This window comes from Oncorhynchus gorbuscha, unplaced genomic scaffold, assembly GCF_021184085.1.
Source record: "Oncorhynchus gorbuscha isolate QuinsamMale2020 ecotype Even-year unplaced genomic scaffold, OgorEven_v1.0 Un_scaffold_460, whole genome shotgun sequence".
NCBI classification, from domain to species: Eukaryota; Metazoa; Chordata; class Actinopteri; order Salmoniformes; family Salmonidae; genus Oncorhynchus; species Oncorhynchus gorbuscha.
The window spans coordinates 476,330-489,784 of NW_025745298.1; the positions used below are offsets into that span (position 1 = coordinate 476,330).

A 13,455-nucleotide genomic window follows, 5' to 3' on the forward strand; every position below is an offset into this window, starting at 1 on the left:
GCGAGGCACTGCCAGGGAACAAGGCTGATCTTTCTCTCTCTACTCTCCACGAGACACTGCCAGGGAACAAGGCTGATCTTTCGCTCTCTACTCTCCACGAGACACTGCCAGGGAACAAGGCTACTCTCTCTCCTCTCCCCGAGACACTGCCAGGGAACAAGGCTGATCTTTCTCTCTCTCCTCTCCCCGAGACACTGCCAGGGAACAAGGCTGATCTTTTTCTCTCTCCTCTCTCTGAGACACTGCCAGGGAACAAGGCTGCTCTTTCTCTCTCTCCTCTCCCCGAGACACTGCCAGGGAACAAGGCTGATCTCTCTCTCTCTCTCTCTCCTCTCCCCGAGACACAGCCAGGGCACAAGGCTGATCTTTTTCTCTCTCCTCTCCCCGAGACACAGCCAGGGCACAAGGCTACTCTCTCTCCTCTCCCCGAGACACTGCCAGGGAACAAGGCTGATCTTTCTCTCTCTCCTCTTCCCGAGACACTGCCAGGGAACAAGGCTGATCTTTTTCTCTCTCCTCTCCCCGAGACACTGCCAGGGAACAAGGCTGATCTTTCTCTCATCCCCTCTCCTTTCCCTCTTTCTATCCTGTCCTCTCCCACCCTCCTCCTCCTTTCATTTGCTTTGGTTGTCCTCCACTCAGTCATTCTCCCTCTTTCCCCATCACTCTCTTCAGGGGTGATTACCTAAGATCTGTCATAGCTCATAGACTCCGTGACAATTTCTCTCCCCTGCACAAAACACTGAACTGACACGTTCAGGGTAAAGGTCACACACATCCAGGTCAAAGGCCACGGAGAAAAATGACAACACGTTCACGGTAGAAGAGAGAAAATCATGTCTTTTATTGAAATAAATAAAACATCACTACACATAATCTGAAGCAAATCATTGATGATATTATATTCACCAAGTAGGTAGACAACATGTAATATGAACAATGACATCACAGTCATTTAATGTCTCCGTGACGACACTGTGTATTAGACTGACAATAGGTTGGCTGACTGGTTTTGGCAGCTTTAGATCAGGCAGTAGAGAAGAACAGCAAGATGTTGCTTCAGTCTACAGACCCAATACAACGCCTGTGTTGTCTCTCCCATGCCAGGATTCAAACACCCCTTTTTCCATTTCAACATATAAAAATACTGTGTCCAAATGAAATGATATATATTACAATCTGTTAAGTATTTTCCGTTTTGTATCATAATCAAAGGGCTACATTAGGCTACATGACACTAAGTAATAAAAACAATCTAAGCAAAAAATGTAAATGTTAAACAAATGTTATGTACCTTTCTGTTTTAGTTTTACAACAATATAAATAAAATATTATCAAAGCTCCATTTGTGTTGAATGTCATAATACTGCTGACGTGGTAGAAGGAGACTGATTGGACCAGAGAGAGATAGGAGGCGGGTTTTACTCAATGATACAATTATAACCAATTACCATGACGAATGTTAATTAAAGAAGATTCTGGCTAAAATCAAACTGGCACATAGCCTCCAAAAGGTTCTTTAAAGTGGGCCAAAGGGCCCCCACCTCTTTAAAGTAGACCAAAGGGCCCTCACCTCTTTAAAGTAGACCAAAGGGCCCTCACCTCTATAAAGTAGACCAAAGGGCCCTCACCTCTTTAAAGTAGACCAAAGGGCCCTCACCTCTTTAAAGTAGACCAAAGGGCCCTCACCTCTTTAAAGTAGACCAAAGGGCCCTCACCTCTTTAAAGTAGACCAAAGGGCCCTCACCTCTTTAAAGTAGACCAAAGGGCCCTCACCTCTTTAAAGTAGGCCAAAGGGCCCCCACCTCTTTAAAGTGGGCCAAAGGGCCCCCACCTCTTTAAAGTGGGCCAAAGGGCCCCCACCTCTTTAAAGTGGGCCAAAGGGCCCCCACCTCTTTAAAGTGGGCCAAAGGGCCCCCACCTCTTTAAAGTAGGCCAAAGAGCCTCAGCTGCTCTCTCAAATGCACCCCCTTCCCCCATCTGAACCTTCAAACATCCTCATCATAAAACTGGCCACTAGAGGGCAAACTGGCAGCCCAGTGAAAAGATACACAGATTAAATGGTAAACTAGCAAAAGAGAGCAGCAGTTTCTCATTTAACAGGAAGAAACCAGAGAAGTTTTCCTGCTGCCAACATGGCTGCCATGCATCACACAGGTTCCTCCATTTTACAATGATTTGAGCACATGGATAAAGTGGTGTACAACACAGTATAACTCCAAAGAATGACCTTTCAATATAACATTACTAATGTGAGACCACAGTTGACTTTCTTTAGGTAGATGAAGATGATGAAGATTAGGTTGGTTGGTTGGTTTCGTGTTGGTTGGCCGTCCTTGCCAGGGAAGAACTGTCCTATATTACAAACACTGTTGTCCACAACACACAGACAATGTCCATGTTTTATATATATATATATATATATACTTTCCCACAGTGTGTTCAATAACTCCTCTTCGGCTGACTGCGCTGCCCACGTGTGTGTAGTACCTCAAGGCCTCTACACACACTCCTTGCAGCCGCACTCCACTGCTTTCTCCACGTCCTGTGTGAAGGAACTTCCGTCGTCGCACTCGAAGGTGTAGCGCCGGCGCCGTACCCTCAGTGGGGCGCAGCACGCCGCCCCGCCCCCCTGGCAGCCCCCCCGACACTCCACCCAGGAGAAGGGCCGCGTCGTCTGGCAGTCGGCGTGGCCACGTGGCACCCGGTGGAAGTCACGCACCGCCTCGCCGCGACACGCTGATTCAACTAGAGGACAGAGGTTAAAGAGGCTGAGTAGTGGGACATGATCAAACACAGTAGTGGTTATTCATGTATCGTTGTTTTGAATGTTCTCTTGAGGACTGGTGTCCGACCACTTTCTTCTCAATACATTCTCAGTTGGCGCTTATCAACATTATGTCTAAAGTTCATTTGTTTGTCATCATTGTGATGTCATCTGATTGACTTTAAATGTAGTATAATGCTAGCTAGCTAAGAGTGAAGGGAAATCACCACATTTTTGCTAGCTAAAGTTAGCATTGCTATAGGAACATTGCTAGCTAATGACATTTGTCTAAAGCAAATTGGATTCCTACTAATTGTTTGCCTAATGTAGCAAGGGCATCGTATTTCCAAGACGAAACAATCTCTAGCCCCCTTTAAGAATGACAAGGCACCACTAAACGTCTAGAGAACACTCATCAATGAGTGTTCCAATGTCTCTCCCTGTCAAACACACACTCCCTCCTCCCTCCACACCTCTCCCCCGGTCATAACCTGAATCACAGGTTCTCTCTCTCGTACCTGTCCCCCCTCCTCCGATCTTCTCCCTCCATCCTTACCTGTGTCGCATGTGTCCCCGGTGTATCCCGTGTCACAGAGACAGTAGGTCGCTCCTCCCTCAGTCAGCTGGCAGTGGCCATGTTGGCAGAGCAGCACTGAACACGGCTTGGCTGGTCCTTCTGGCACTGCTGGTACTGCTGGTACTACTGGTGCTGTTAGCTCCCCCTGTTGATTACACAGGGTGGCGTGCCAGCCCTCCTCACACTCACACCTGTACGACTGAACGTCCTGAACCACACACACACCCCTCACACACCTGGGAGAGATGGAGGAGAGATGAGATGGAGGGAGAGATGGAGGGAGAGAGATGGAGGGAGAAATGGAGGGAGAAATGGAGGGAGAAATGGAGGGAGAAATGGAGGGAGAAATGGAGGGGGAGATGGAGGGAGAAATGGAGGGGAGGGGGAGATGGGGGAGGGAGAAATGGAGGGGAGGGGGAGATGGGGGAGGGAGAAATGGAGGGGGAGATGGAGGGGAGGGAGAAATGGAGGGGAGGGGGAGGGAGAAATGGAGGGGAGGGGAGGGAGAAATGGAGGGGAGGGGAGGGAGAAATGGAGGGGAGGGGAGGGAGAAATGGAAGGAAAGGCGAGGGAGAACAGGAGGGAGAAATGGAGAAAAGGAGGGAGTGTGAGAAATGGAGGGAAAAATGGAGGGAGAGGGGGAGGGAGAGGGGGAAGGAGTAAAGGAGGGAGTGTGAGAAATGGAGGGAGAGGGGGAGGGAGAGGGGGAAGGAGTAAAGGAGGGAGTGTGAGAAATGGAGGGAGAGGGGGAAGGAGTAAAGGAGGGAGTGTGAGAAATGGAGGGAGAGGGGGAGGGAGAGGGGGAAGGAGGGGGGAAGGGAGGGAAAGGAGGGGGAAGGAGTAAAGAGGGAAAAATGGAGGGAGAGGGGGAAGGAGTAAAGGAGGGAGTGTGAGAAATGGAGGGAGAGGAAGAGAAAGATGCTATTAGAAAAATACAGTGGGGAAAATACAAAAGCTGGGACTCGAACAACACAATCAATTAAAACCATACACTTAATGAGTTACCCCCAAAATAAATCAACATGATAAAACACAAGATAACAACAAGCCACATAGACCCACTATAAACCATAACAGACTACAACCCTTTACCACTCACTCTCCGGTCTCACTTACTTATTCCCCTGGCATGGGTTAGCCGCGGTTGCCGGGACAACATCTCCCCCAACAAGGCCTCCTCCGATTGGCTGATCGCAGTGTAGCCCACCCCAGTCAGGCTGGCAGTGGCAGAGGGGCCCCTGGGCACCATCTGGTTGGCACACTCCATGGAGGCAGAACAGTTTCCTGCAGGGCTGGCATCCTGGCACCACCCCCGGCTTCAGCAAATCAAACAATTACAATTAGAAAAAAACCTTATCAATGCAGCGTGAAAATGTGTCTTTTAGCTTCAGATATAAAATACTAAACTTCTCACACCTAGGTTTCTGGGAATATTCCAATTGGGATTTCTGGAAAACCTGGGATTTTGGGTAAGTTACCAGAATGTTCCTCCCCGTCTCCAACCATACCTTCATAGTGGTCTGGGTGAAGTCCTGCAGCTCGTGGTTGATGTACAGATTCCTGATGCAGCCGTGGAAACTGGAGGAGTTGAGGGGCTGGAAGAGACTCAGAGAGGAGTAGGACATCTTCTCTGGCATACCTGGAGAGGAGGGAGGGAGGGAGGGAGGGAGGGAGGGAGGGAGGGAGGGAGGGAGGGAGGGAGGGAGGGAGGGAGGGAGGGAGGGAGGGAGGGAGGGAGGGAGGGAGGGATATAGGTTGGGAGTAGAGAATAGAGTGGAGAGAGAGAGAAAGAGAGTGAGGGAGAGGAGACCTGAATATTAATATATAATAGGGTGGGTTAGGGCCTGAACATAGCTCTCAGCTGAGGTTGTGTGTGTCTTACCCCCCACGTATAGCGGTGCCTCTCCAGACAGAGGTGGGACCCCTCCCAGACTGTCCAGAGTGGTGGGCGCACCCCCGTCCACAGACAGGTTCACCATCCTGTCAAAGGTCACCAGCTCTACCGTATGGAAACGCCCGTCGTTCACCGTCTCAGCACTACGGCAACACCAGAGGTCAGGGATTAGAGGTCAGAGGTTAGGTGGCGGTGATATTTTATTATGTTCTGATAGTCAGTGTTTGTGAATAGAATGTAGATGACATTGGTGTGTGTGTACCTGTATGTAATGTGTGTGTGTATATAATATGTTGTGTGTGTGTGTGTGTGTGTGTGTATAACATGTTATAGGTGTGTGTGTGTGTGTGTGTGTGTGTGTGTGTGTGTGTGTGTGTGTGTGTGTGTGTGTGTGTGTGTGTGTGTATATATATATATATAACATGTTATAGGTGTGTGTGTGTGTGTGTGTGTGTGTGTGTGTGTGTGTGTGTGTGTGTGTGTGTGTGTGTGTGTGTGTGTGTGTGTGTGTGTGTGTGTGTGTGTGTATAACATGTTATAGGTGTGTGTGTGTGTATATAACATGTTATATATGTGTGTGTGTGTGTGTGTGTGTGTGTGTGTGTGTGTGTGTGTGTGTGTGTATAACATGTTATAGGTGTGTGTGTGTGTGTGTGTGTATATAACATGTTATAGGTGTGTGTGTGTGTGTGTGTATATAACATGTTATATATGTGTGTGTGTGTGTGTGTGTGTGTGTGTGTGTGTGTGTGTGTGTGTGTGTGTGTGTGTATAACATGTTATAGGTGTGTGTGTGTGTGTGTGTATATAACATGTTATATGTGTGTGTGTGTGTGTGTGTGTGTGTGTGTGTGTGTGTGTGTGTGTGTGTGTGTGTGTGTGTGTGTGTGTGTGTGTGTGTGTGTGTGTGTGTGTGTGTGTGTACTCCTCCAGCATCTTTTCATTTTTTTCTGCATCTCACGAATGTTCTTCTTTGTGATCCGAACACCTCAAACTTAGATTCGTCTGTCCATAACACTTTTTTCCAGTCTTCCTCTGTCCAGTGTCTGTGTTCTTTTGCCCATCTTCATTTTTTATTTTTATTGGCCAGTCTGAGATGTGACTTTTTCTTTGCAACTCTGCCTAGAAGGTCAGCATCCTGGAGTCGCCTCTTCACTGTTGACGTTGAGACTGGTGTATTGCGGGTACTATTTAATGAAGCTGCCAGTTGAAGACTTGTGAGGCGTCTGTTTCTCAAACTAGACACTAATGTACTTGTCATCTTGCTCAGTTGTGTACCGGGGCCTCCCACTCCTCTTTCTATTCTGGTTAGAGACAGGTTGCGCTGTTCTGTGAAGGGAGTAGTACACAGTGTTGTACGAGATCTTCAGTTTCTTGGGAACTTCTCACATGGAATGGCCTTCATTTCTCAGAACAAGAATAGTCTGACGAGTTTCAGAAGAAAGTTTTTTGTTTCTGGACATTTTGAGCCTGTCATCAAACCCACATGCTGATGCTCCAGATACTCAACTAGTCTAAAGAAGGCCATTTTCATTGCTTCTTTAATCAGAACAACAGTTTTCATCTGTGCTAACATAATTGCAAAAGGGTTTTCCAATGATCAATTAGCCTTTTAAAATGATAACTTGGATTAGCGAACACAACGTGCCACTGGAACACAGGAGTGATGGTTGCTGATAAAGGGCCTCAGCCGTTTCCAGCTACAAGAGTCAATTACAACATTAACAATGTCTACACTGTATTTCTATTCAATTTGATGTTATTGTTTTATGTATGTATTTATTTCAGCTTTAACCAGGTAGACTAGTTGAGAACAAGTTCTCATTTACATTTGCGACCTGTCCAAGATAAAGCAAAAGCAGTTCGACACATTTAACAACACAAAGTTACACATGGAGTAAAACAAACATACAGTCAATAATACAGTAGAAAAATAAGTCTATATACAATGTGAGAAAATGAGGTGAGAAGGGAGGTAAAGGCAAAAAAAAGGCCATGGTGGCAAAGTAAATACAATATAGCAAGTAAAACACTGGAATGGTTGATTTGCAGTGGAAGAATGTGCAAAGTAGAGATATAATGGGGTGCAAAGGAGCAAAATAAATAAATACAGTAGGGAGAGTGGTAGATGTTTGGGCTAAATTATAGATGGGCTATGTACAGGTGCAGTAATCTGTGAGCTGCTCTGTCAGCTGGTACATAAAGATAGTGAGGGAGATAAGTGTTTCCAGTTTCAGAGATTCCAGTCATTGGCAGCAGAGAACTGGAAGGAGAGGCGGCCAAAGGAAGAATTGGTTTTGGGGGTGACCAGAGAGATATACCTGCTGGAGCGTGTGCTACAGGTGGGAGATGCTATGGTGACCAGCGAGCTGAGATAAGGGGGGACTTTACCTAGCAAGGTCTTGTAGATGACCTGGAGCCAGTGTTTGGCGACGAGTATGAAGCGAGGGCCAGCCAACAAGAGCGTACAGGTCGGAATGGTAGGTAGTGTATGGGGCTTTGGTGACAAAACAGATGGCACTGTGATAGACTGCATGCAATTTATTGAGTAGGATGTTGGAGGCTATTTTGTAAATGACATCGCCGAAGTCGAGGATCGGTAGGATGGTCAGTTTTACAAGGGTATGTTTGGCAGCATGAGTGAAGGATGCTTTGTTGTGAAATAGGAAGTCAATTCTAGATTTAACTTTGGATTGGAGATGTTTGATGTGAGCCTGGAAGGAGAGTTTACAGTCTAACCAGACAACCTAGGTATTTGTAGTTGTCCACATAGTCTAAGTCAGAACCGTCCAGAGTAGTGATGTTGGACGGGTGGGCAGGTGCAGGCAGCGATCGGTTGAAGAGCATACATGTAGTTTTACTTGTATTTAAGAGTAATTGGAGGCCACGGAAGGAGAGTTGTATGGCATTGAAGCTCATCTGGAGGTTAGTTAACACAGTGTCCAAAGAAGGGCCAGAAGTATACAGAATGGTGTCGTCTGCGTAGAGGTGGATCAGAGAATCACCAGCAGCAAGAGCGACATCATTGATGTTTACAGAGAAGAGAGTCGGTCCAATAATTGAATCCTGTGGCACCCCCATAGAGACTGCCATTTTAATAGACAAACAATTTGCTTTTCTTTCAAAAACAAGGAAATGTCTAAGAGACCCCAAACTTTTGAACGGTAGTGTATATATATAACCTGTAGATAGTGTGTGTACCTGTAGATAGTGTGTGTTCCTGTAGATAGTGTGTTCCTGTAGATAGTGTGTGTTCCTGTAGATAGTGTGTGTTCCTGTAGATAGTGTGTTCCTGTAGATAGTGTGTGTACCTGTAGATAGTGTGTTCCTGTAGATAGTGTGTGTTCCTGTAGATAGTGTGTGTTCCTGTAGATAGTGTGTAGATAGTGTGTGTACCTGTAGATAGTGTGTGTTCCTGTAGATAGTGTGTGTACCTGTAGATAGTGTGTGTTCCTGTAGATAGTGTGTGTTCCTGTAGATAGTGTGTGTTCCTGTAGATAGTGTGTTCCTGTAGATAGTGTGTGTACCTGTAGATAGTGTGTTCCTGTAGATAGTGTGTGTTCCTGTAGATAGTGTGTGTTCCTGTAGATAGTGTGTGTTCCTGTAGATAGTGTGTGTTCCTGTAGATAGTGTGTGTTCCTGTAGATAGTGTGTGTACCTGTAGATAGTGTGTGTTCCTGTAGATAGTGTGTGTTCCTGTAGATAGTGTGTGTTCCTGTAGATAGTGTGTGTTCCTGTAGAGATAGTGTGTGTACCTGTAGATAGTGTGTGTTCCTGTAGATAGTGTGTGTTCCTGTAGATAGTGTGTGTTCCTGTAGATAGTGTGTGTTCCTGTAGATAGTGTGCGTTCCTGTAGATAGTGTGTGTACCTGTAGATAGTGTGTGTTCCTGTAGATAGTGTGTGTTCCTGTAGATAGTGTGTGTACCTGTAGATAGTGTGTGTTCCTGTAGATAGTGTGTGTTCCTGTAGATAGTGTGTGTTCCTGTAGATAGTGTGTGTTCCTGTAGATAGTGTGTGTTCCTGTAGATAGTGTGTGTTCCTGTAGATAGTGTGAGTTCCTGTAGATAGTGTGTGTTCCTGTAGATAGTGTGTGTTCCTGTAGATAGTGTGTGTACCTGTAGATAGTGTGTGTACCTGTAGATAGTGTGTGTTCCTGTAGATAGTGTGTGTTCCTGTAGATAGTGTGTGTTCCTGTAGATAGTGTGTGTTCCTGTAGATAGTGTGTGTTCCTGTAGATAGTGTGTGTTCCTGTAGATAGTGTGTGTACCTGTAGATAGTGTGTGTACCTGTAGATAGTGTGTGTACCTGTAGATAGTGTGTGTTCCTGTAGATAGTGTGTGTTCCTGTAGATAGTGTGTGTTCCTGTAGATAGTGTGTGTTCCTGTAGATAGTGTGTGTTCCTGTAGATAGTGTGTGTTCCTGTAGATAGTGTGTGTTCCTGTAGATAGTGTGTGTTCCTGTAGATAGTGTGTGTTCCTGTAGATAGTGTGTGTACCTGTAGATAGTGTGTGTACCTGTAGATAGTGTGTGTACCTGTAGATAGTGTGTACCTGTAGATAGTGTGTGTTCCTGTAGATAGTGTGTGTACCTGTAGATAGTGTGTTCCTGTAGATAGTGTGTTCCTGTAGATAGTGTGTGTACCTGTAGATAGTGTGTTCCTGTAGATAGTGTGTGTTCCTGTAGATAGTGTGTTCCTGTAGATAGTGTGTGTACCTGTAGATAGTGTGTGTACCTGTAGATAGTGTGTGTACCTGTAGATAGTGTGTGTACCTGTAGATAGTGTGCGTTCCTGTAGATAGTGTGCGTTCCTGTAGATAGTGTGCGTTCCTGTAGATAGTGTGCGTTCCTGTAGATAGTGTGCGTTCCTGTAGATAGTGTGCGTTCCTGTAGATAGTGTGCGTTCCTGTAGATAGTGTGCGTTCCTGTAGATAGTGTGCGTTCCTGTAGATAGTGTGCGTTCCTGTAGATAGTGTGCGTTCCTGTAGATAGTGTGCGTTCCTGTAGATAGTGTGTTCCTGTAGATAGTGTGCGTACCTGTAGATAGTGTGTGTTCCTGTAGATAGTGTGTGTTCCTGTAGATAGTGTGTGTACCTGTAGATAGTGTGTCCAGGCTGACTACCAGGGTCGTAGCTGACTCGAACATGTCCCTCATGGAGCTCCACAGCCATTGGCTTGTTGTCTCCATTATACAGCAGAATACCGTTATCCTCTGCTGTCGACACCTGGGGAACACACACAGGTCAGAATGTGTGTGTGTGTGTGTGTGTGTGTGTGTGTGTGTGTGTGTGTGTGTGTGTGTGTGTGTGTGTGTGTGTGTGTGTGTGTGTGTGTGTGTGTGTGTGTGTGTGTGTGTACAAGTACAAGAGACTATATGATAAGGACGAGAGACTATATGATAAGGACGAGAGACTATATGATAAGGACGAGAGACTATATGATAAGGACGAGAGACTATATGATAATGACAAGAGACTATATGATAAGGACGAGATACTATGGAATAAGGACGAGAGACTATATGATAAGGACGAGAGACTATATGATAAGGACGAGAGACTATATGATAAGGACGAGAGACTATATGATAAGCACGAGAGACTATATGATAAGGACAAGAGACTATATGATAAGGACGAGATACTATATGATAAGGACAAGAGACTATATGATAAGCACGAGAGACTATATGATAAGGACAAGAGACTATATGATAAGGACGAGATACTATATGATAAGGACAAGAGACTATATGATAAGGACGAGAGACTATATGATAAGCACGAGAGACTATATGATAAGCACGAGAGACTATATGATAAGGACGAGATACTATATGATAAGGACAAGAGACTATATGATAAGGACAAGAGACTATATGATAAGGACAAGAGACTATGTGATGACTATATGATACAGACAAGAGACTATATGATAAGCACGAGAGACTATATGATGACTATATGATACAGACAAGAGACTATATGACTATATGATACAGACAAGAGACTATATGATAAGGATAAGAGACTATATGACGACTATATGATACAGACAAGAGACTATATGATAAGGACAAGAGACTATATGATAAGGACAAGATACTATATGATGACTACATGATACAGACAAGAGACTATATGATGACTACATGATAAGGACAAGAGACTATATGATGACTACATGATAAGGACAAGAGACTATATGATGACTATATGATAAGGACAAGAGACTATATGATGACTGTATGATAAGGACAAGAGACTATATATGATGACTGTATGATAAGGACAAGAGACTATATGATGACTACATGATAAGGATAAGAGACTATATGATGACCATACGATAAGGATAAGAGACTATATGATAAGGATAAGAGACTATATGATAAGGATAAGAGACTATATGATGGCTATACGATAACGATAAGAGACTATATGATGACTATATGATAAGGATAAGAGACTATATGATAAGGATAAGAGACTATACGATAAGGATAAGAGACTATATGAAGATTATATGTTAAGGATAAGAGACTATATGATGAATTTATGATAAGGATAAGAGACTATATGATAGGGATAAGAGACTATACGATAAGGATAAGAGACTATATGATAAGGATAAGAGACTATATGATAAGGATAAGAGACTATACGATAAGGATAAGAGCCTATACGATAAGGATAAGAGACTATATGATAAGGACAAGAGACTATACGATAATGATAAGAGACTATATGACAATGATAAGAAACTATATGATAAGGATAAGAAACTATACGATAAGGATAAGAGACTATATGATAAGGATAAGAGACTATATGATGACTATACGATAAGGATAAGAGACTATATGATAAGGACAAGAGACTATACGATAAGGATAAGAGCCTATACGATAAGGATAAGAGACTATATGATAAGGACAAGAGACTATACGATAATGATAAGAGACTATATGACAATGATAAGAAACTATATGATAAGGATAAGAAACTATATGATAAGGATAAGAGACTATATGATAAGGATAAGAGACTATATGTTAAGGATAAGAGACTATATGATGACTATACGATAAGGATAAGAGACTATATGTTAAGGATAAGAGACTATATGATGACTATATGATAAGGATAAGAGACTATATGATAAGGATAAGGATAAGAGACTATATGATAAGGATAAGAGACTATATGATAAGGATAAGAGACTATATGATAAGGATAAGAGACTATATGATAAGGACGTGGTGCTGGTGATGTTAAACACTTCTCCAATCATTGTTGAGATCTTATATTCTGCGAAGTACAAGACGAGACCTGGGCAAATGTTATATCATCAACCAATCAACCAATCACATTTGTCAAATGCTTTCAGGCTAAATTCCAGATAAACTTGGAGAGGACATAAAACTACTTACAAAAGGTGTGTGTTTAATGAAGAGCTACAAAAGTATAAAATATTAGACTGACAGATATGAGGTTATTCATTTCATTAAACTTGTGAGGCTCTCCATGCTCATTAGTTTCTCATTCAACATCTGTGCTGCTACTTCACTGAAACCTGTTGAAAAGAATCCCTTCCTAACTCTTCCCCGAGACCAACCAGAAATATTCCCTTGGCCAAATATTCACAGATTTTCATAAAAAAATGTGGCCTCTCATTTATCACCAACACTTGCACGAGGCAAAAGAGTAGGCTTACGTGAGCTTCAGTTAGCTCGCTCAGTGCAGCAGGAGGGAGATTTGTGTCTGTGGGGGGGAGGTGGGGGGGGTGTAGCCTAATGTCTAGGCTACACTGTTCCACATAATCATTCCGATGTTCTGCATTTGGGTATTTTAAATGTGGTCACCCTAGTGTGTGTGTGTGTGTGTGTGTGTGTGTGTGTGTGTGTGTGTGTGTGTGTGTGTGTGTGTGTGTGTGTGTGTGTGTGTGTGTGTGTGTGTGTTACCTGCAGTGTGATGTTGGCCTGAGGCCAGTTCTTCAGGTCAGATAGCTGTAGGTAAGAATCTCTATTCACGAAGTTCACACTGACCAGCTTCTCACAACGCACGCCCTCGAACCCCGGCAGACACTGGCACAGCGCAATACCGCCTCTGTCCGCACAGGGGGCGCTGTTCAGACAGCGAGCCCGCTCACAGGGAGATGGAGGAGGAGGGGGCACCTCACACAACTCACCACTAGGGGGCGGAAGAGGAGGGGAGAAT

General features: G+C 44.3%; 1 pseudogene; it reads right to left on the reverse strand.

Moving 5' to 3' along the window:
• Positions 1–822: 822 nt before the first annotated feature.
• The window catches only part of LOC124018283, a 142,446-nt pseudogene continuing 129,813 nt past the window's right edge, over positions 823–13,455 (reverse strand).